Source organism: Bombus fervidus, chromosome 8 (assembly GCF_041682495.2).
Source record: "Bombus fervidus isolate BK054 chromosome 8, iyBomFerv1, whole genome shotgun sequence".
Classification (NCBI taxonomy): domain Eukaryota; kingdom Metazoa; phylum Arthropoda; class Insecta; order Hymenoptera; family Apidae; genus Bombus; species Bombus fervidus.
Window position 1 is genome coordinate 10888733 of NC_091524.1, and position 24082 is coordinate 10912814.

A 24082-nucleotide genomic window follows, 5' to 3' on the forward strand; every position below is an offset into this window, starting at 1 on the left:
CACCACCTATGCACCGACCGTCGATCCCGCACATGCCACATTGTCGCGCTTCTTTCTCTTTATTTGTGCGGCCGGCATCTGAACGCGGGGAACAGGTGGCTCGGGGACCTGGCCAAATCCACCGGTCACGGATGTGCCACGCCAGCTATGCTATGTGCCGCGTGCACGTCCGACATCGTCACCGGACACGAGCCCAACGATGAATCTTACCTATTTTCAACATGAAGCCTCGCACCTGAGATGAAATCCTTACGGTGCAGGATAGAGAAGATAGGTGATGGATGCGAGGAGGCCTTGAACGCGCAGCCTCAGCCGAAAGATGTGTCTAGGGTTTTAGTGTTCTAGGATAGTCGTGTTGGGTTTTGTTAGAGTTTTCTGGGCAGATTCTAGGTGTCTAGAAAAATTTGCACACACTCATGGTTTGAATAGAGAAAGAAGTGGAATCTAAGCGGAGATTTTTATTTGATGGTATTGTGATGGTTATTTTGCTTAGGACGTTTTCTAGATTTCTTTATGTTAATCGATTTAGTTAGGCAAATTCATGAATATAGAAAGAGCTAGAATTTAAATATAGATGTTTATTTTTGCTTGATACATAGATTTTTGAATGTTCATCAATATGATTTTGATTTTATCCGCAGATTTCAGGTATTTATACTAATCCGTGTTTCTATGGATATAGAAAGGAATTTATATAGAGCTTTTAGTTCATTGACATTTTTACGAGTATTTTGCTTTGCGTGTCTTTGAATCTATTGTGTTAAACCAAACAAACAACATTAATATTAAATAATGTTTGATGGCTACTGAAAAAAATAACGTAGTCTTATACAATCGTGTTTTCATCGTTCGAAATTATATTTGTACTTCTCGTTTGTTTATATTAACGAAGGGACCAGATGTTATATATTTCATTTACCGCGAAGTTCCTTTTTTTTTTATAAAAATTTTTGTCGAGAACTATTTTGCGTCCACAGATATTAGGGAATGATGTTCTACGATTTGGCAAGAAAATTGGTTTTTCCATGGCCCGAAAAAAAGTAGAGCGAAGGTAAGAATAGATAATTCACTGAGATATTTGCAGAAAGGGTGTCCGCATATCTCTTTTATACCTCTCTTTTTCGCGATTTAGAAGTTTCTTTGAATATCGAATCGTTGCATTTGGAATACCACGACGTGATAAGATAAATGATTCTCGCATTCTGAATTTTTGCTACTAAATCCACTTGCAAAGTATCAATTGAAAATTGAACGATCTTCTGAAAGTTTACCTATAAAAAATATATATTTTCAATTAAACGATCTATTACGCGAATTGCTCTTCTTTATTTTACAAACGAAATGCGCACGACGCTCTATGGTTTTAGATTAATTTTATTTATCGTACGCAACATATTGACATATTTTATTTATGAATTTTCTACAAAATTCGTACAACGCACAGCATGGTTCGGCTCGTATCTGTGTTTTATTTTCGAAACACCTGCATCGCTTGAACACTCGGAAGAGATAAGCAGAACAATCTTTGTTTTCCATGTTTCAAAGCCACGCAACTTCATCCTTAGCTATGTTTCCGTGGCTTCAAAAATAATAGAAACTTTCTACCTTCGTATTCTATCATCGTAGAGTTACGCTACTAGATGAAATACAAATTTCCGTTGGTATTCGATAAGTCACCAAGTAAAGAACAAAAGAAGGTACGCGTTGGACAGAATTCTGTTTTCTTTTTATTCGCAAAGAATAACAGTTCAAATTTCTTTTATTAAAAAACAATACAATGTAGTCCCAAGATAATTAATTCGCTCATTCTCATGTTTCACAGCCTCGCAAATTTCATACTATTCTCTGACTTATCCGACAGTTTACTGTAATGCTCTAAGTACTTAAACGGTAGTAGCTTAATGTAAAAGTGCTTAAATGGGAAGAATAGCGACCAAAGAAAAAATCAAATCGTAAAGCTTCCTGTCTCCGTAACAATTTCAAAAAATAAGATTCATTTATATAAATTGTCTGAAAACGATGGCAAATGAAATTTATTTAACTCATCGTTGATCCTTAAGACGTACACTGCCACGCTAATTTTACATACAAATATTTTACATCCGCGATAGATTGAAATATACTAACTATAACATTTCACTTTTTCAGAATATCTGAATCGTGCACGCTGTTAACAAGTTTCTAGCCCATGAGATTCGTCTTAATTCGATCACTTTAGAAAACGTAGTACCTAAAACGTGAGTCACCGGCGATCACCATCGAAATCAAATTTTACCATCGAAGATCTCTCGATTAGAAACGATCCAAAAGCGATTCCACTTTTCATTGTTACGAGTCTGCGTTTTCCCGTTCTCGTTGTCGTTTCTATCGACGAGTTTTCTCCTGAAAGGAAGGAAAACGTCAGGTGTCATCTCCTTTTTTTTTTCTTCTTCTTCTTCTTCTTCTTCTTCCTCGCTCGTCGTTTAACTCGTTCAGCCTCTGTGGAGTAGCTCGCGAGCCGACTTTCTCCAGGCCTGACAATCGGGCTCCGTGGTGTTTTTCATTTTCGGCATAATCGATATCTTTCAGGTCGTTAAAGGTGCCGACACCGACCAGCCGCATACGCGTACGTGAAACAAATACGTGTACACGTAGGATCGCACGAGGCAGTCGTGTGCCAGGCCGGACGGTAGTAGCGAGAAACGGTGAAATTTTGTGAGAGCGTGTAACGCGTGGCTGTTAAAACCGCCAAACCCACGTGTACACACGTGCCTGTGCACCACCGGGAGAAGAAAGTGCACTCGCGGTTGCACCGGTTGTTGCACAGACTGCTCCACAAAACCACGAGCCACCGTGGCCACGCGAACGGGATCGAAAGTCGAATCGTTGACCGACGCCGACCGGCAGGCGAAATTAATTAAGAGGGATTAATCGACGCCGGATCGAGATACGCGGATACGCGACGATAAATTGGCGCACCGTCTCTTCCTAGTTTGGTAATGCTCTAGGCCGAGACATTTTCAATGCTTTTTCCATCGAGATATTGGTGTCTCGACCTGTGATAGACGATTGTATGACGTAGTGTCTTTTGGGAAATTTCAAGGTAGAAAAATTATTAATAAAGGATAATAAAGGAATAACGAGAGACGTATAAGTGGATATTTATGCAAAATCATACTTTTATGTTTTACTTAGTAAAGATTGTAGACAGTGTATTGTTGGATAGTTTCGAGTGAGTACTATATATTGAGCGAGAGCGTATAGTTTGGGTATTGTACATATTCTTGCATATTATGCGCATTTTTCTGCGTTTCTACGTCTTCAAAGTTGCCGTAAATGCATGAAACTATGCAGCCTAAACATGTGTATACAGGATATGAGACGTTCGAAAGTATGGTATTGAATGGCTGAAACGGATGAACAAAACGAAATTGTAATATTTGGTGAAACAACAAATGTCCAGTTAAGTTCTCTGTTTCTCTGGTCGCGTTCGTGAGATTGATAAGATCGATGTACGTTGATACTGATAGAGTATCTCTTTGAGAATATGTATAATATATAGATTGTGGATGTGTGCACATTTGTGAGAGTTTCAGAGATGCACAAACGCATTAATACAGTTTAGATCGTGAATTATACGACCGTTAACGAAGCAACTTTCAGACAAGAGACTAATGGCTGTACGTTTAAGGAATTTTATGTTACAGTATTAGAAACATAGGTAGATACGATATTTAGAAAGTAGCAGATCTCTATTTTCTCCTCTGTTTGAAAACTCAGGAAGTGTACATTGTTACGGTATTATACTGTATCGAGTTCGACCTCGATAAACTACGTAATTCTTAGCTGTTGGCAAGTTTCAGTTAAGAATTCGACCAATGCTTCGATCAAAATACTTACACTTCTATAATTAATATATCCATACAATTATAATAAAACGTAATGAATAAACATTACAAGAAATTACTCGTATTATTTACTATTGGTATATTCTATTCTATATATCGAATTTAATCACATGTAGTTGCGTAAGTTTATAATTATAAATCTCGATGAAAGCTTGTGTATTAGACAAATATCTCCCCGTTCGTCTACAAAATTTTCTTGTAAAGCAAAGTATAAAAATTTTCCAAAAGACATTGGTACAAGGTTAATATCAAAATGATCGAGATTAGGTTAAATATACGAGTAACAATACTCTTAGAAACAATAAATTACACATTCAGATAGCCACATACATTATACAAGTGGCAGTACAATATGAAAATAGTACGTACATAGAAGTAACAACATTGTTTATAGTTGATCTCACAATTTTAACTACACATACATAATGTATGTTAACAGCTATGCTATACGTAGCGACTGTGTTATACAATACAAATTAAGATCCAAAGTACACACTCCGCTGCATATTCATAATAAATGTTATAATAATTACGTTACATTATACGAAACAAATGAACTCTCAACACTAACGTAGTATCGTCGGAACAGGTAACCACAACAGTTTGAGTTACATTTGGACTAGGTTACACGATAAAGGCATTAACTGGCTCTATCGTATAAAATACAAATTACAAAACGAAAATCATATATCGCATCAACGATAGCCCCGAATTAAACCAATCTACGCTAAGCTATTGGATTACCAGACTGTGGATGTTCATGCAAATTCATATTTTTATGAACACAACTAAAGAAGTGGAACTGGAGTAGAAATTCCTTTAACAGTATTTTCGAATACTTTCTACCAGATCGTAAAATATTTTTAATGATTCGTTTAACGATTCGCTGATTTGTACGTTACGCTTTATATCCTGTGCGTTATCACACTTTCAAAACACTCGTAAATGCATAAAAATCCACAGTTTACTGATCGACTCTCTAAACTGAAACAAAGGAAACAGTGGAAATGTTACAAACATTTTCTTCCAACTTGTCTTAAAATTCCTAACTACTTCTAGCATTCGCTTCCGATAAATTACCCTCTTTACAAAATAAATTATTTACTTCTCGAAACTTGTTAATAAAACCCTACAATCCGCGAGAAGTGTGTTACGTAACGTTGGCAAACTCACGTACCAATACCAGTTGTATCCATTACAGAATAATCATATCCACAATTCCATACTTATCCAAATCTCTGACCAGCGTCATAAAAGCCCATCAAACGCAACCGAGACCCAACTTCATTACCAGTCACCCAGACTCCCGATCCTAGATCTCGCATCCTTGATCCTTTAACCCGCGATCCCCACTCGACGTTCCCTCTTCCACGTGAGTGCGCCCGCGTCTTTTTTATTCCTGCTGGCGTAAAACTCGCGGAACGACGCGTAGACGAGTCGCGAGTATCGTGGATAGGCACGTGCGTGGAAGCGTTGGAACATCAGAGAGCCAGGAGTAGTGGTACCTTTGTCCTCCTCTGGCACGTCGGCGGAGGAACGGGGTGTAGGATCCCTATTGATCTCCTCACAGAGCCCGGTAGCAGAGAGTTCGCACAGAGGGGTTAGAGAGAGGGTGGCGGGGGTGGGGCGAGATAGACGGGGTGAGACAGAGAAGAACCACGCTAGAGCGCGACAGAGACGCTTGAACTGGCTGAACCGGTGAATAAAAGAGGACAGAAGATGAACTATTGGATAGACGACGATGGAAGGTGTAGGACGGTCGAGAGACGGACAAAGAGGGAAGGCGAAGAGAGGATCGAGGATGGACCTCTGCGCCAGAGGGTAGCCGCGTTGTCATGCGCTGACTTGACGCGTCATTAATGTATCAGAGGATAACGCGGCCCGAACGATGGCCAGACCGCTAATAGAAGGTTTTTCATCGGCTGTGCGATCCGGCGCTGCGAGTCACTGGTCGCGTGCGCCGCGGATACGCAGCTGTTGTTGTTTAAGCCAAGCCGACACACAGGGTCCGCTTAAATCATCCACTAGTTTGCTCGGTAACGTAAATTGTCGCGCGCCGCGTATCATCGCTGCGTGCATATTGCAGCCACCGCGTGCAGCTCTAGCGCTGGCCAATTCCTGGCAAACGCTGCATTTTTATGCCACTGTAACGATCCCCTTATCCTTCTTTTCTTCTCCTTTTTTTTTTTTTTTTTTTTTTTTTGAACTTTCAGTGATGTACTCGATACTCGGTAGAACTATCGGTTTAATCGTTTGAATTTTAAGTCGATCGAACGTTTGTCGATCGAATTCGTTTATCGGAATATGAATTCTTATTACACGAAGGGAAAACCATTGGTGAATTCCTATCGTACGAAGCACAATTATGTAAACTGTTTAAGTTCAGATAGATGGAGATCTACCGAAGTTCTACTGGGATGTTTTGTATTTCGTAGGAATGGGATACTGGAGTTTCGATCAGCCTCAGAGGATGGTTTTTTTTTTTGAGATGTGAAAAAAGGAATTGATGGTAGAGGTATTTACGTGACGTAGATCTTTGGTGAGCCTTTGGAGTTTGATCGATGTGTTCGATACATTACACGAAGTAGTAGCATTCGAAACGTGTCAAATATTTGAAAAATTTGCAAACGTAGCGAATCTATTTAATAGTCTTAAACTTGGTATCATTCGAAATGTAGATTTTCGTCGTCTAGTATTAGATTACCGAGGATGCGTGGTAAGATAATACGAACCAACTGATGTCCATCGATTAATATACGCCCACTCGTTTCCGTTCCAATTACACGACACAAATTCCGTGGATACAAGTATATCAAGAATGCACTTGTTTCTCGGATGACGGATCGCCGAAATCATATGCTCGTTTCTCCGCTGACGTAAATCGTTGCCACCATGTTTCTGTATTGACATTTCCTCTCACCGAGAAACGTGCAGCTTATATATCATGAATATCTTAAGTGTCACGCAGAAAAATACTAATTGTAAGAAACTCGCATGGTGACAGACCATGTTCATACATTGAAGCTTCTTTTCGAAACAGATGCTGTGTTAATCTGTACCTTCGTCGATCTTGAAGTCCAGCATGTCAATTTCACGAAATGTAATTGAATATTATGGATATCTTATTTTTGGTATTATACTGTATGGTATATTTATGGTGTTCGGTATATGGTATTCTGGTATTTTGAAATGTTTTATGAAATATTGGAATTAAATATGGAATACCATATTGGAGTTATATAAGGAATTAAGGATTCGTTATATTTGTTCTGTTTGAAGAAATAATTTACGTACATTTCTTCTAAGAGTAAGATATTCAATCGCTGCCAATTTCTAAAAATCGCTTTATAATTAATAAAAAACAAATCAACGCTATGATAAACTGAATTAACTTATCTGCGCGTGCTTTTTAATAAAACGTACTAAAAAGAATTTCCCTTCAAAATTATCTTGGACGTTTATAATTAACATAAATTCGCGTTTTAATCGCTATATTATACTTTTATTAGTTTATTCACACGCGCTTCAACACTATACCGCGAATATCTATTCGAAAACTGAAAAGCGCTCCAAAGTGACATTGGAAATTAATTAACGCGAAGATAATTAACGTAACATTTTCTTTCTAATTTCTACATACTCCGTTTACCATTTCTATCGTCTCCATCGTCTTCCATTTACGATCTGCAAAATAAAACTGCTCGTAAACTCGCAAAAACCACGTGATACTCCTAATTCTTAACTTTCTGCTCTGTATTTGTACCAAACATATAACATTCCATCCAACTTCCAATAAGAATACAATCGATACGTACGATAGGTTCTATACCAATAGGCGTCTCTAACATTACAAAAGAGAAAGAACATGGATTGTTTTGCCGCAAGGTGTGTATCTAGTTCACGTTTAATCACGGCGCATAAATGCAGCTCGAAAGGACAGCGTCTCGGGTTTCACTGCTTGAGGTGAAACGGCGAATCGTACGTGTACAGCCTACATGTAGGTGGACTTTCATAGATTTGATACGATTGCGTGATGCGTGTATGCTAGAGTACTTTCTAGAAACGATCTATCATCTCGGTCGATCATGGCGCGCGCCGGGCCTTCTATCCGCGATAGTTTCAACTCAGAAACAGCCCGCTTCGTTACGTTCCTATAAAAAACACAGGTGAGAACGTTCCTTTTCAGCCGAAGACCACACGAGAAGAACATGATTAGTCGCATTTCCCATATTTTTCTTCTTTTTCTTTTTCTTCTACGGGAAAGCAATTTCAAGATTCGTCGATCGTCGATCAATTTCACGTTAACGAAATTCTCATTGTATTTGATTTTGCAGAGAAGTATGTGTTTTTGCATCGATTTTAAAATTTGTCGAACATCGCACGTTGGATGTTAAATTAAGAATTTTTGCGGAGCAAATTAGGAATTGCGTTATTTCTTCAGCTATGTCCATAGAAATATAAATTTGCATAAGAATAGGCAGTCTAATCACGATGTTACAGCATTGGAATTATTAAAATATTGCTCCTCCTAATAATTATACTTTTGGCTTACATAAAACTTTGCCAATCTGTTAGCTATTTTTTAGGGATTGACATGTTTATACGTAACAGGTTATTTTCATTTTCGATTGTGTCATGTTAAACTTCTTCTATCGAATTAAAATTAGAAATTCAACAAAAATGTACTTACGTATGTTCGTCCTCCGTAATCTTCAACTTTCTTCTCCTGTCGAGATAAAATTAGAAATTCAATAAAAATGTACTTACATGTATTTTTCTTCTGCAATCTCCGACTTTCTTCTTCCTGGTCCTCGACTATGTATTTGCTTCGAGACTGTGTATGCAAGTTAATTCGTAAGATTTTGCAAAACGCTTCCTTCTTGGCGGCGATTCAACAATTCGTCCTCTCTGACGGATCGCCGCACGTCAGTGAGCTCCTCTTTCTGGAAAACGTTCGATCTCCCTCGGTCAACAAACAGCAATGCTAATTGTGGAACACAAAGGTTAAAGCATCCAAGTTTCGCAGTTTCGCAATTTATTTCGAATTCGAGTTCTAAATTGTAGCTGTAAGAACAAATAGGTGTTAACTCTTAGAAGCTGTAACGAGTGAAAGTTCACCAAGCACGTCGATTTTATCGTTCACATTACGTTTTTATTTGTTTCATTGCTGTTAATAGTAATTATCGTGTGATTAAATGTGATCATAGAATTGGTCATAAGATCTTTGTATTTTATGTAATGTTCTCCTAATTTCGTATATTTTCCTCGTAATTGTAACATCTCTGAAAATCGTTTAACAGCGACAAGAATTGAGCTCGAATTTTGCGTCAATTTCTTTATACATATTTTTAAGTTAAGGAAGAAAAATGAAGGAAGAAAATAAGATTAAAATACGAAAGGTAAATTAAAACGAGAAATAGGAATAGTTGTTACAACGGATGAAATAATATCCCATAAACGACTTCTTTCCACACAAACTAGAACATTTTATCTATACAACAGACCTCACCTGCCAATCAGTGAATTTCCACGAAACAATTTACGCTCTGCTCGAGAGGGAGTGGTCTCAAGCTTATAATCGCAAAATGTACACATGCCTATGTAAACCCTTCAGCGATCAGAAACAAAAATGAAAATTTTATAAAAAGAGAATCCATAACTATAATTTCTCGTAAGATCGACTCTGTACTATCATAAAGTAATAATATCCAATAATTTCATATTAACACTATATCCTATATAACATTTTCTGACAAATTTTTTAAAAGATATGAAAGATTTTATTAAAACGGCGTAACGAAGTCTTTCAAAAGATTCAAAACAGACATTATATCATAATATCAACCAAAAAACTATGATAATATCAAATGACCTACTCTGCATATATCATTATTACCAACATTACACCTCGTAATAATATCATCATCTAACATCCCCAAAAAAACAATCAAACAAAAAAAAAACAAGATGATAATATCAAATGACCCATTCGTACGTACATCGTTATTATCAAATTATTATACTTAATAAATAAATGGAATTACCATTATTAGACCTGATAATAATAACCATCATTATCTAACATCCTTTGGTCGCAGAAGAAACAAGGTGCCGCTTGCACCTAAACCCGATCACCTCGAATCCCAGAGTCTACATAGTCTCGATCGTGCACCATCCATCCAGAACGTTTATATTTACGATGGAAGCCGGTTGGATCGTCCAGAACGATCCATCGCGATAATCAATATCCCCGGTTGCGGTTGTGGTAACACGGCGTGAAATTTTCTCCGATCGGTTTCGACGTTCGCGTTCCAGTTCGCGTCCGAGGGCGAAAATAATTCATCGTTCGCTCGTTCGTCTCTCCCCGTAAGCTAAATAGAAACGTCGCTATTAATCTCGCCGCGTAATTGCGACACTGAAAGGGTTAGACTTGTTAGCGCGTCGGACGATATATCGTCCGCGTGCTTAGACGCTAAATTAAACGTTTCGCGGCGAAAATAGCCACCGCTTCGGTTCATCTGCCTTTAATATATTACCGGGACGCGATTCAAACGGGCCAGAAACGCATTGGGAGGGTTCTCACCGGGCCTACCAAACGCTAATCGAACGATAATCCGACCCTCGAATCGATCCACGCCTCGCGTAATCGTTCTACAACCAAGCAAAACGTTTTCCCAAAGTTTCTGAGATGACGAAGTTCGAGCAAGTTTAACCCGTTGCATGATAGATTAATTTATTGCCTGGCAATCCGGTATTACTTATTTCAGATTTTGAAATAGTAATTTTTCCACGCCAAATGTTGTTCTCCCTTGAGCAAAATTAGTTTTTCAACAAACCCTTTCAAAATCTGTGATCCTTAATTGGAGTTCCATTATTTGGAAAGTGTAAGAATTCAGAAAAAAGTGGCAAATAATAAAACACTTAAATGGAATAGGTTATATAAATGTTATACACGTATATGGAAATACATTAATTAACTCGAATTGTTGTAGTCTCCTATGATCTAACGATATCGTTCGAGGGTTAATTAAACGATACTCTGTATTGACGTAGGAATGCTCCGATTCTTAACCAAACTCTGTACAAGAAAGAAAGATGAACAAAGAACAAACGTGAAGTAAGACGAAAAAATCATAAAAGACGAGCGTATCGTTCCGGCGAAAGGACAATTTTACGAATGTTTGTACTCGTTCAACTTTATTTGTCATTTGTATTTGTTTCGCTCATTCCACAATTTCGGTTTCCTATCTACGATAATGTTTTTCGTTAGTACGTCTAATCGAATATGGTGAAAAAAGTTTCGAATAGAAATTAAAATTCTTCGAAAGGGTATTACGCAACGAGAACAGGTATTTATAACTAGAAACATTTTTGAATGTATTATTCCGCTTCGTACGTAATTTCGACAGATTTCTCTCGCTCTAATGACAGATTAACATTCTACTGACATCAAACTTACGTTCGTGCATATTATGCATGAATTACGTAATACAAATTGCTGCAATACATCGCATACGTAAGAATAACCGCAGAGACATTCTTATAAATGATTCTGTCCAAACGAAAAAGGATGCGCGCAATCAAGTGGCTTCGAACTCTAATCCTAAATAATTGTAGGTTAACTCTTCTCCCTTAACGTTCGCGATCAAAATGGATGACTGCAGTGGTACCTAACCTCTTAAAACCCATCTCAAAAACTGAAGACACTTGGTAATAAGATAAAAATTACTTAAAAACTAATATATTGTACATGATTTGTATTACATTCTTATGGTATTACATGTTAAAGCCTGTACACGCTATCTCGACTGTATTTTCCCAACGTACTTATGAATAATTTCCTTTGTTCACGGTATAATCGAATTATTGTTATTAGTAGATATAACAGATACAATACTATACTTTAGATATTTTATATATTTTTTTCGTATTACTGGCATTATGCGAATTTTTCAATCTTTAAGTCTTTACCATCAGATGTCGCCACTGCAGCAACAGCATTTTTGTCTCCGAAGTCAGACGAGGTGATTCTAGTGATAAATATTTATTGCTTGGATCAGTTGGTAGTGAAAGAAAAATATGCCGACCGAGAAGGACTAATTTTTTCCCCGTAAATACATAAAAATTCGCAGTTTTCTTCGACTAATCCATCATCGTGGATGATCAACGGTTAGGTTAATGGTCGACGTTAGGAGGTCAGGTGCGCGAACCACCGCGTGCTCGCACTCTCGCGATCGTCCACGATCGCCTGTGCTACCAGAAACACCAATACTGACCACTTCCGACGAGCTACGGCAGACACGAGCAATTAATTCGAAACGATCAGGTCCCGTTTACGCGTTTAATTGCTCCACATTCGCAGGAACAGTTATACAATTGTAAGCAACGTACGTGCACGATTTTACGCGCCTCGTCCATTCTTTCTAGCGCGAACTGCTGGCTAAACGCGTCGAAAGAAAATACCGTGAGCGCCGGGCGTAGCTTTTGTTCGGCTACCGGTATGCTCTTTTCGCCGTTTTGTTTCGTTTGGTAAAAGGATAGAGAAACGGGCGCGCAGCAAGGAACACGGTATCGTGTATGTAGGCCAGCTGAAACGAAGCGTCGGAATAAAGCGAGCCGACTGAAAGCTGGCACGGATTCGACGAGAGTGAACGATTTGGACGGTGTTCACGGCTAACGGGGAGAGCCTCGATCGACTTACCGGTCAGGTGGACCCAGACTCGGGTGGAATCGATGGTTAAGAGAGGAGCAATGGAGAGTGATGGGTACACTGCGGACTTTTCTGCATTTATAGAAATAGAGGATGGTCGTACTCCTTCCAAGTGCCGTACGTACCCCTTCAGACACCTAAAATTTTGATAAGGTATCATAAAAATACAGTTCTTTGTGGCAAATGTGACGGGAAAGTTGTGGACGAATGCAAATGAAGCTGCAAGATGCTCTGAAAGGCAAATTCGAACTTTCCGACTTCGAGCGATCGTAACTTGGAAATGAATGCATCAAATGCAGATATTTGTACAACACGTCAACATTCAAAAAGCATGTTGTTCAGACTGATAATTAATAGCAATAACATGCGACATATATAAATTGAACAATATATTCTATATATGTACAATACGTATGTACAGTGTCCAGAAAAAGTATTTGTACATCATCGTATACGTGTTATTTCCACATTAATTAATTTGGTTAGTTAATTAAGAATATTAAATTTTGTATAATTTAGCAACACTTTCGCCCGAGTACAAGAATTTTATATTGCGAAAATGGAACATAGGGTCTGATAAAAAAAAAAGAAAAATGTTTCATCGAAAGGTAAGGGGATATGCCAATAGCTTTTCGTGGACACTGAAATATGCAAAAATGTAATAGAAAATACGAATATATAGTACGAAACAACGCTTTATCCAGGTTCCACGTTCCTTTTTATCGTACTTATAAAAATATAATTTGCATAAATATTCGCAATTCAGCAATGGATCTTTGGAGGTTATGTTAGGTTAAAATATACGACTGTTTTAACGATTTATATTTCAGTAAATCTGGAAAAGGGGAATCGTGGAAAATGATAGATTTTGAAAGCGGTGGATGATGGAATATTGATGCTAAATTTGGATTCCTTCGGAAAATTTAGGTCTTCGTTATACGAGGTTTGAACGCCATCATTGTTCGCTTCCACTTTGATAACGAATTTACAATAGGCTTATGGCATGATTCATTTAGTTCGCGTATTTACATTTTATAATACTTAGATATTGACTCCTGGGTAAATGTAATATGGAACGAATATTTCATTTAATTAATTTATTACAATCAAAACGGTAAATACTCTATTTTATTTTCTTACGGTGTAATATAGGATCATTCTGTGTCTTTGGCCAAGAAAAATTTGTCGCCATGTTCCGTGTTCCGCTATTTCTTTTAGCGTTGACGAAGGTGTATTACTAGGCGACCGATAAGTAGTTTCTGGGAAGAATGGATAGATATCCGGGAATCCGGTCGGATATCGATCAGCAAACTCGCTTTCTATTTCACGTGAGAGATAAGGAGATAAGGCGCGCGATATGTAGGACAGAGTATGTAAATCAATAAAGGAGACGGCGCGTACGTAATCCCGTGCGAATTATCACGCGAGATTTGTCTTCTTTTATCCTTTTGTTTTCTCGTTAATCGACATTATGCAGTTAGATTCGCGATAAACTGAACTCGGGTTACCGGACTGAAGCAGTTCCGTGTACAGTGGCGAGCATGTAAATTGGAGAAGTCCTTCTACCAAATTCCACTTGATTCTGTTTGTAATTATTACTCGAAATGAAAATGTGAAAGCTCTGTTGTACTTATAATTGATGGCACTCCAAATGAAAAATCTATTCTCAAACTTTATATTATGAAAAATATTACTTCAAAAAAATGGAAAAAAACGTTGAATTTAAAAGTAAGTTTTGCTATTTACCATGCTTGCTACTGTATTTTACGAAAGATATATAACATATTTACCTTTATTGGTAATGGATTTGGTTATAAGAAAGTGATCATTTCTGTGTTAAACAAGAAAAATTTTTGTTGTAAGACCAGTAAGGATTTTTTTCTTTTTTAATCCTGTTAATTGTAATCGAATCAAGTCAGATTACTTTTATTTTTACTATTATTATTATTATTTTGAACGCAATAATCCGTTTGTACAAAAACAGAGCAATTTTTATGTAAGGAATAAATTTACATATTACAAGGTGTAGTAGAGAAAAGATTAAAAGAGAAGAATTTTATCTTTTAATTTTATTGCATCGTTACTGATTTTCATAGGAAAAGAATTTTTTTGGAATGCAAATTAAGGGAATAAAATACGTACTTATCTGTAGATTGATTATACAATGGCATATTTAAGGTTTGAAAAACAAGTTATGTAGGGAAATTTGGATTGGATTATCAGTAATTGGAATATTGTTGCAAGCAAACATGCAAATTTTATGGATACAGGTTGAAGAGAAATCGATAAAGGAGGCATAGATTTCTTCGTCTCGTCAAGAACCTCTCTTCGAACTTCAATTTCCCTTCGATTGGCGATAACAGGAAGCTTCCTGTTGTAAAAACCGTTGTAAATTTTCAATGTCTTCCCGTGACGAACTGCATCCAACTATCTTTCGATTAACCTATTATTTGGAATGCTTTTTCTTTAATGTAAATATAACATTATACTTAAATATATGTATAATATCAATCAAAAGAATTGGAATTAACCAAGAAGAATATATCGACATTCATCAATGACGAAATAATATAATAACAGATATTTAGAAAAAACAATTTACCCCATAACTAAAGTTACTAATTTAACAAAAATAGTACAACAATTTTGTCCTCTAAGATCAAAAAGCTTTAAACACTATAAAGAGATTTATTAGTTTATTCTTTTTTGATTTGATTTTATACAACTTTTATAAATCGTTCACATCCGATTGGTTGGTCCTTTCGTTGCCAAATTTCCGTAAATATTTAGCCAAATTCTACAAGTTCTCATTCGTTCCAGTAGAATTGTTCGGAGCGTTCGGATCGAGCTGCAAGACTCTCACCGCGCCCAGTACACATGTAAGTACAATGCACAAGCATCTCTCACGTTCAACTCGTGTCTGGCCCGAACGCGACAGAAGAAACCCGGTAAAACCCGACAGACCCCTATGACACATAACGACGAAGCTTTAACATCCATCTCGCTGCACCCCTTTACATCTGCGTCAACTACCCTATCTTTAACCCTTAGCCTTATAATATCGATTATCCGGTCACATTCGTGGCACGAATTATGGTTACGAATCAACCGATAAAATAGATTGTATTTGTAATGAAAAATTATTGTTAACTTCGTCTCTTCATTGGCGATCGCTAAATACGTATAAATTATAAATTAACGAGTGTCAGTATAGTAAAAACTGCGCATAATTCCGATTACGTATCTTGATTATTTTTACTAGGAAAAAAAAGTGGTTAGTATTCTACGAACGTTAATCGATATACGTGCAAAGATTCGATCCAAAAAATTCCTTATAGTTTGTTTAGAAAAAAATCTGCAAAAATACCTAAAAAATAGCGTACGGAACCATAATAAACCTATAAGAATCTAGTAAGAAACTCGTACAGCAAGGGGGTTAGGGCCGCGTCAAGAAGTCCGTTCCGGGAGATTTGTGAACCCCGTGCGTGTCAGCCGACCATGCATCGTCATTCAATTCCGGTCAGCACACAGAAGGTTGATTCTATGCCACCGTGCGGCGTGGTGCGCAATCGGCACGCTCGGTCGGTCGGTCGCGGTGGCTCGCGCGCGCGTGCTCGCGTCTATATCGGGATTTTTGTAGCGGTTTATCATTTTTGTGCCTGCCCCCCTTTTACACCCCACCATGGTTTATTTAAAGTGTCACGAAGGCGAAGGCGTGCACGCGCATGCGCTCGTGCACCACCCGATGTTGGCCAACAGGCTGTTACGGGCCTTGCACCGGCCGTGTTGCCAAACCGGCGTTACGTGTGTGGGTGCGACCGTCTGTTGGTCTGCGTGTATGTGCGTGAATAAGGCCTTCTGTGTGTCCGTATGAGAGAGAAAGAGAGCGCGCGCGCGTACACGTAACGCCATTCTCCAACGCGGTGCCAATCAGTGGCGGAACTGCAAGCCGGTGCATCCGAGAGTACACGCGTCCGTGGATTTCCAATTTTCTCTCTCTCTCTCTCTCTCTCTCTCTCTCTCTCTTCATTCTCCTTCTATCTTGTTTTTAAAGCTTTACATACTGAGTTTCTTATTTTGGTCTTTTTACTTTTATGGTTTTGAAAGAATTGAGACAGGCTTGATGATTGATTTGGTTGGTTTGAAAAGGTTTAAGGCTACTGTTTTATGTTCGGTTCCTTTCTTTCTAAATTCGAGTTTTGCGTGTGAATTGGATTTTGCGTCTGATTTGATTGGTTTGAGAAAGTTTAGGGCTATCGTTTTATGTTCAACTCCTTTTAATTCTATTAAATTGGGGTATGGCTATAGGTTAGGTTTGGAGACTGATCTGGTTGATTCGAAGATGTTTAGAGTTGTTGTGTCGTATCTGCTTTCGTTCTCTTCCTTCAATACTTTCTTAAGCTTCGAAGATTGATTCGGCTTTGATGATTAATTTAATCGTGGAAATTATTCTCTCATCTTTCGTGTAATCATATCTGTACCAAAACCAATATTGAAAATAATTTGTTGAAACCCGAGTTACATGAAATACGTACAACTCTTCGCACAATCAATACATGCTGCTTTAGAGCAGAAGTTTCCATCCGATGTTGAATGGAGATAAATTACAATAATGGGGTAAACGATGAATGTTAAATTACTAGGTTGCCGGCGAAAGATACGGGGTTCATTTCTGAAGATAAAATCACACATGGAGCGTGTATGAGTAATTGTACTCTAAAGTACGGTTCGATATTCGTGGCACTTGACGGTAGAGGTTGCAGTAGATTGGAGAAAATCGAGTCTTTTTTTCCCCTAAGTATGCGCTATTCCAGGAGCAAACTTTCTATTACCTTCGTATACCGACTTACTAATAATGTTTTTGTTCCAGTAGGTATTAAGAAGTCGATAGTAAAATTCCGTATAACGTTGCGATTTCTAATATCGAGCTGTACGAGTCGAACGTAAAATTGCGCGTATTCTTTTCGTATTTTTAACATTTTCACTTGCATTATATATTATATTATATCTTTTACCTATGTATCTCTAGTTACGTTGATGCTTCATCGACTATATTCTCGTCAAACTCGAAAGATTTATTCCCGGAAACTAAAAGATAACCGGATCAATAACATCGCAAGAGAGCACGATGGAATTAAACATATCGTATTGGATAATAAAATAACCAGAATAAAGCTTCAAATGTTATTTATTCTTCCTTTTATATTTTAATCTGATTCTTTTATTATTCAATAAGCTATGCTTAACTCTATCGCGTCCTTTGCATCATTTTCACAAAAATTCCAAACTGCAAGATGCTTCATGCCCGATGCTTCAACTTCGATACTTCATCTAAACAGTCTGCGTTCTTTATCTACATCTGGTCGATTTCTTCCCACAGCTATATTAATTTCTCAAAGCACACAATCCTCGTCCGAGCAATCCATCCCAGGACAAGCTAAACGCCATTGTCCACGATCGAGGAAGAAACGTATTCATCGAAGGTAACGGGACACGCCGTTTTCCCAGATACTCGACTCGCGGTTACGTTTTCGCCGCTGCCCGTTACGTTCGTTTCATTCGAATACGAGCACGCTGTTGTTCTATTCAAATCGGACACAAAGAAAGGCTAGAGGAAGAACACGGACCGCGAGCGTACGAATCACGATCGCGATCGTATGCTGAATTCAGACAATCTTACGATTTTCACGAAGAAAATGTACTTTCAGAGGGGATGACGAGTTTTATTGACTTTTGTGCGTCGAACAATAGCATTGTATAATCGTATTCGATAAATCGAATATTACAAAACTCACGAATTGGGTATTAGGCGAACGTAAATTCATCCTATTTTTATATTCATTATCTAGATCACTTCCTACTTCACCGAAAAATACCGAAAACGCAATGAAATTGTCTTTTGATACGTTGAAAATTTTGGAAAAAGTACTAATATCCACTGATTATATAAAATACTTATCAGGGTGATCGTCGAAATTTAACTTTAAAAAGACGGGATTTGTGGAAATGGAGTTAGTAAATGTTGAATTTATGGAAGTTAATAAATTCATATCACGGTACTTTATCATTTAAGACAAGAAAACCTTGAAAGTTTGAAAACCATAGACATAACTGTACAGTGTACAGTGGCTACAACAAATTTTTTAACACTATCGTACTTATCCTGGCATTTACATACCAATTAATTAAACCCGAGGGTATTAAATCTCGTATCGTTTAGCGATACGTACATCGTCGTACATACGTTTGTATAACGTGATACCTGACGGAAGAATATTTCTTATATTATTAAAATAAAGGCATATACGAATACTTTTTACTGCCACTGTATGTACGTTACACGGTATATACAGATCTACCAATTTCACAAAAAGTTACAAAATCCACGTCACGAACGTGGCATAAATCAGTCGTAAGTCAAATAAAAGTCTGCGAATTTCAATAATTATATCGATAAGATAGCATTGGTAAGAACAGAACCGCGACGTGTTTTCCATTATATCCACGACGATCGATAAACGGTCGATCGGCATGAATAATTCATCGAGGCGTATTAATTCGAACGCGTCACGTCGATCGAGAGCTGTTCATCGGCGAATTAACGCAGCGATCGATCTCGATCCGATGATAGCCGAACCGTTTAACGGCGAGAGAGGTTCGATAAACGCATCTTTCGCGGTATTTCGATTAGAATCGATAACGGATCTCAACTTTGAGTTGCCAGCTTGTTAGGCGACGATAGCTCGAACCACGTCATCGTATTTGCCCATCGAATGAAATTCTTTTTTCATACGAAGCGTGACGAGTCCGATGTTCGATGCACGTGACGAATCGATGTAGAGACTCAGAATTTTTCACGCAACTTCGAATAGTCCGGTTCGGTTTAACTCTATGTAGAAGTAACAAATCCGTCATTCACGACAGATGTCGGATTTTTCTGTCTTCGTAATTACCAGACTGCGGAGTTTTATTCTCTTTCGTGGATTTTTACAAAACCGAAAGATACAATAATGCAAACAATGCATATGTATAATATGCAAAATTGTATAAATAAATCCAAAATATAGTACCCATTGGAATATTTAGTAAATAAAACAGTCGTTTATTTAGTCGTTTATTTATTTTTATATATCTTTAGCTATATTCATAAAATTACGAATTCGCATACAAATCCATCTACTAATTAACCAGTTAGAAATTAAGTATATAAAAACCCTCCAGATATTTCTCATATTCAAAAAACGATATTTACGATCTTCCACGGCCAAAGAAACCAAAAATTGCTTGACAAATTACTTATACTTTTATATACTAGATGAAGCATATTTACGAATCCTTTTCGTCTTATTTCTTCACAAAATCGAGAAAACCAAAACTTTGCCCAACGGATATCTTATTCACGAAAATCTTTCACCGATAGAATCAGAAACCTGACGGAACAGTTTAATTCCTCGTTAATCATCGACCAACTGAAAACATACCAAAGTTTCAATTTCCCAAGTTTGTACGCGCGATCGTGATCTCGATGCAATTTAGATAAAACCGTCGGCTTCTCCAACATTGCTGGAGTGCGTGGCGCGTATAAACGCGTTAAGTTTGCCGCTAGAACGAGTGTTCCGGTTTTACTCGGATCGGTAGATCACCGAAAATAAAGTGGCCACGGTGGCACGCAGGCGCCACTGTATAACCAACACGATGGCGCGTATTGTGCGACATAAGGGAGGTAAAAATATACATGTGCATGCATATGGGAGAACGGGTGGCTCGATTTTTGTCCCACGATTGCTCGTTCGCTTCTTTCGAATCGAATTCGTTCGAGGGGTTCGTCCCCTATCGTTCAACGAGTATACAGGGTGTTACAAAAAAAGTAGGAGATATTTAGAAGGTGTGATTCTAAACATAGAAAGACAATGTCGTTTCAGCTTTATTTTTCCAGTTATGATAATGTACATGGAGATACTCGGTCTCTGTATTTAACATTTACCATTTTATCGTAGGTCACGGTGACTGCGAATATTTCTGGCTGTCGTTGCAACAGACATTACAATATGTCGGACCAATCGAACGAAGATGTCTCGTAGACAACGCTGTAAGTGCAAACGTTGAAAAATGTTGTTTCTTTCATCGTGTAACGTCCTGCGTGCTTATAGAAATACCACAGTATAGTATTTAAGAGCAATTTCTATTTGTAAAAGTAATTACTGGTAGCGTTAAAAGGTAACACCATCGGTACGTTCAACATCTTTGTATAAAACAGCGAAAGTTCCATTAAGCTCGTGCATGTTGAATATCGATACGAATTTTATAACAATTCTTAGTCGCAGCATTACAAAATATAATTTTCTAATAAAAATAGAAAAAAACATTTTGAACAAATGTATGTTTTCTTTTTATATTTATATATAATTCTTGCAAATTTAAACGAATGACACGTTCGGTTTTCTCAACAATCGAGAGGTAGCACGTACAGACTTTTCTACAAATACAATTCTTGTTCCGACGAGCTTTGACTGTATCTTATAACAATGAAAAGAAATGAAATTTTGAAAATAATTTTATTTTCTTCTCTCCGAACAAACTCATACTTCAAATACGTAACAATGACTAGAAAAAGTCTTGACACGTTGTATCCATTACAGGATTTACATAAGTAAAGTCTAGTACGTTGTATATAAAGCAAAGTGTAACAAGTATTAATCGATCAACTTGATTTTATTTATCGTTGCTATTGTTAGAAAGCACACACGCATAAACATAATACGTTATTAATGCGAAAAGCGGCAAGTTGGAAGCTCAAAATTCGATGAAATTAAAATAACCTCGGAATATCTAATTCACAATCAGGCAACGTATTTAATTTAGCCGGTAAGCTACGCCCGGTAAACGAACTTAAATTTAATCTCCCTGGTGGAAAACGGGGCAATTTAAATTAAAAAACTCCGTGCATTGTTTTCCGCGCGACTTTCGCTAGTAGTTTTCAACTAAAGCGGAAGGATAAAACGAATCACACGTTCTACGTCGATACGGGACGAACGAAAATTTCCAGGCGTGTCGCAAAATTTCGCCTAACGTTTTACAGATTTTAAAGTCGATGGAGTTGGTGGCTGTGCCGTGATTTCACGCCGCGGAACGCAAGGCAGCGAACGCGACCAAATAATAATTGTAAACATGTTTCGCTCATTACGGCCGCCTGGATTTCACGATCGATATAGACGCGTTTGAACGGAAGCCATTGTAATCGGTATGAAAGCTGCCATAGATTTTCACAAGAGAGAGAGTCGCGCTACGACGTTTCGTCTTCACTGACACGGATAGAGAATCCGGGTACAGCGGCAATCCTTTTTTTTTTTCATTCTCTCTTTTTCCTTCTTTTTCTCCTTCTTCGCGGTTACCCATGCCGATCGAACCATTTTTACATACTTTCCAAAGGTACCTCTTGTTATAGAATGTTCGAATGGTAGGCATACGTCGTTTAGTACGTGGTACTTTTCGCGTTTCTCTTACCTTTGTGCGTATTTATGGTGCTTCTCGTGTACGTTAATTGATCGATGCACATTGGATATCGTACGTTCTTCGAACGTTTGCTAAAAGTTGAATTAAATTGTTCGAATTAAAACTATCGTCACCGAAAAGATTAACATGGATATTGTATCGATCAATGCGCATGAAATATCATTTACCGGCCAGGTTTCCAATAGAACTGTAAAACTTTCTCGAGTTGAAGTAATTACCATAAAAAGACTAATAATTTTTTACCGATCAATGCACATCAAATGATATTTACTGTTTAGATTTCCAATAAAACTGTACAAATTTCTCTAATTAGAATAATTATTAAAAAGTCGAATATATTTAAATTATCTTCTACCTAGCAATACACCTTGTATGTCTCGTTTACCTAAACTTCCAACAAAAGCCCTAACGGTGTTTCGAAATGGAATAATTAAATCAGGAGAAAAGATAGCGACGCCGATTGTTCCAAAGGTTTCAAACGATCATTCCAAAGGGACGTACAGATACGAAAAACGAATTTAAAAAAGGGACTCGCACATACTTCCGACGAAAATACAACCTATATAACAGTATCCATTTCTCAGCCGTGCTTGGTCCATTTTTACTTTACACCCAGAAAAATGCCTAGAAAGACTATTTCCCGGCTGTCCTCCCTTTTCCAAATAATCATACGTAATGAGAAACACGTGTCTTGTACCTAAATTTAGCGTAAGTTCATCGACGGGAACGCGCAAGGCGTAACCGGAAGAAAGAGCAGTCGCGTACCAGCGAAAGAGTTGTCGTTCTACGTGAAACAAAGTGCGCGAGTTGTCGATCGCTCGGAGAAAGGGCCGCGTCGATCGGTGTTCTCTGACAAAAGCGGACGTTTCCGGCAAACCGGAACCACGAGGAGACCAGCGTTACCGACCGAGCACGCTATTTAAGAAACGACGTGTGTACGGAGGAGGAAGTGCGCCGGAAGTGGAGGAGCAAGGGTCTCCGTCGTTCACAAACGCCGCGTGGCCTTGTGCTATAAACGACTTTTAAAGAAAAAGAAATTGAATGAAGGGAAGGAAGTGTCGGTAAAGGGAATCGTAGGGTGAGATAGAGTGGAGTTCACGAACGATTTCTTGGGTTTTGTGAAATAGGATTTGGAATTTAGGAATTTAAATAGCCTGAAGGAAGCTTCGACAATGGGAGCTGCTTACAAACAGATGGCAAGAACTGTGAAATCTCTAGAGAGGCAACTGTACGCGCGTTCGACGCTTTAGGTAAAACAACCCCAAAAGGATGCGTCTTGCCCTTTCTTTTCGACAAATTAATCGAGAAATTACGCTCTTGGTGTTTCGAGATTCTTACGTTTGAAACGTTTCTGTTGCAATTTCTATCTGTAAAATTGTAGAAATACGGGACAAGAGCAATACGATAAGTAAAAATACGTCACACATCCAAATTCTTTCGGGGCTGTTTTACCATCGACCTAAAGCATCTAATGGCACGTTGCACACACAGCCAGTTCATCCCGAGATTTCGCAGCTCTTGCTATCTCCGTGTTAGTCAAATATTTTTAGAAACTGGAATCGCCATGTTTCACGTATTTTCTATTTTTGTAATTACCGAGATACGCAAATGCTGCTAGCAAAATTAACGACGGCTTTTATACCGAAACAGCGATATAAAATAATTCTTAGAAACTGGAATCACGACGTTTAACGTGTATTTTTGCTTTTCAAGTTACTGGAATACGCAAGCGCTGTCGCAAATTAACGAGGACTTTTATATTGAAACAGCGATATAAAGTAATTCTTGAAAACTGAAATCGCCACGTTCGGAGTGTTTTTCTTTTTTTTCTTTTTTTCTTTTTTTCCTTGTTTTCGAAGTTCGCTGAAATATGCAAGTACTGTGCAAATTAACGACGACTTTTATACCGAGACAGCGATATAAAATAATTGCAGATTTTTATTTACGTCTATGATACATCATTTTCATTAAT

General features: G+C 37.9%; 1 protein-coding gene and 1 long non-coding RNA gene across 2 annotated transcripts in view; one reads left to right on the forward strand and one right to left on the reverse strand.

Annotated features, from left to right (window-relative positions):
• Cep290 (Centrosomal protein 290kDa) overlaps positions 1-24082 on the forward strand; it is a 169621-nt gene that overhangs the window by 107584 nt on the left and 37955 nt on the right. Inside the window, exon 24 of the mRNA XM_072008121.1 lies at positions 15421-15476. The gene's annotated coding sequence lies outside the window, so the exon portion shown is untranslated. The remainder of the gene's footprint in view (positions 1-15420; positions 15477-24082) is intronic.
• On the reverse strand, positions 21170-23839 carry LOC139989988 (uncharacterized). The gene is made up of 3 exons (XR_011800456.1): positions 23563-23839; positions 23298-23477; positions 21170-22181 (listed from the first exon to the last, which is right to left on the reverse strand). It is a non-coding gene; the product is annotated as an uncharacterized lncRNA (long non-coding RNA).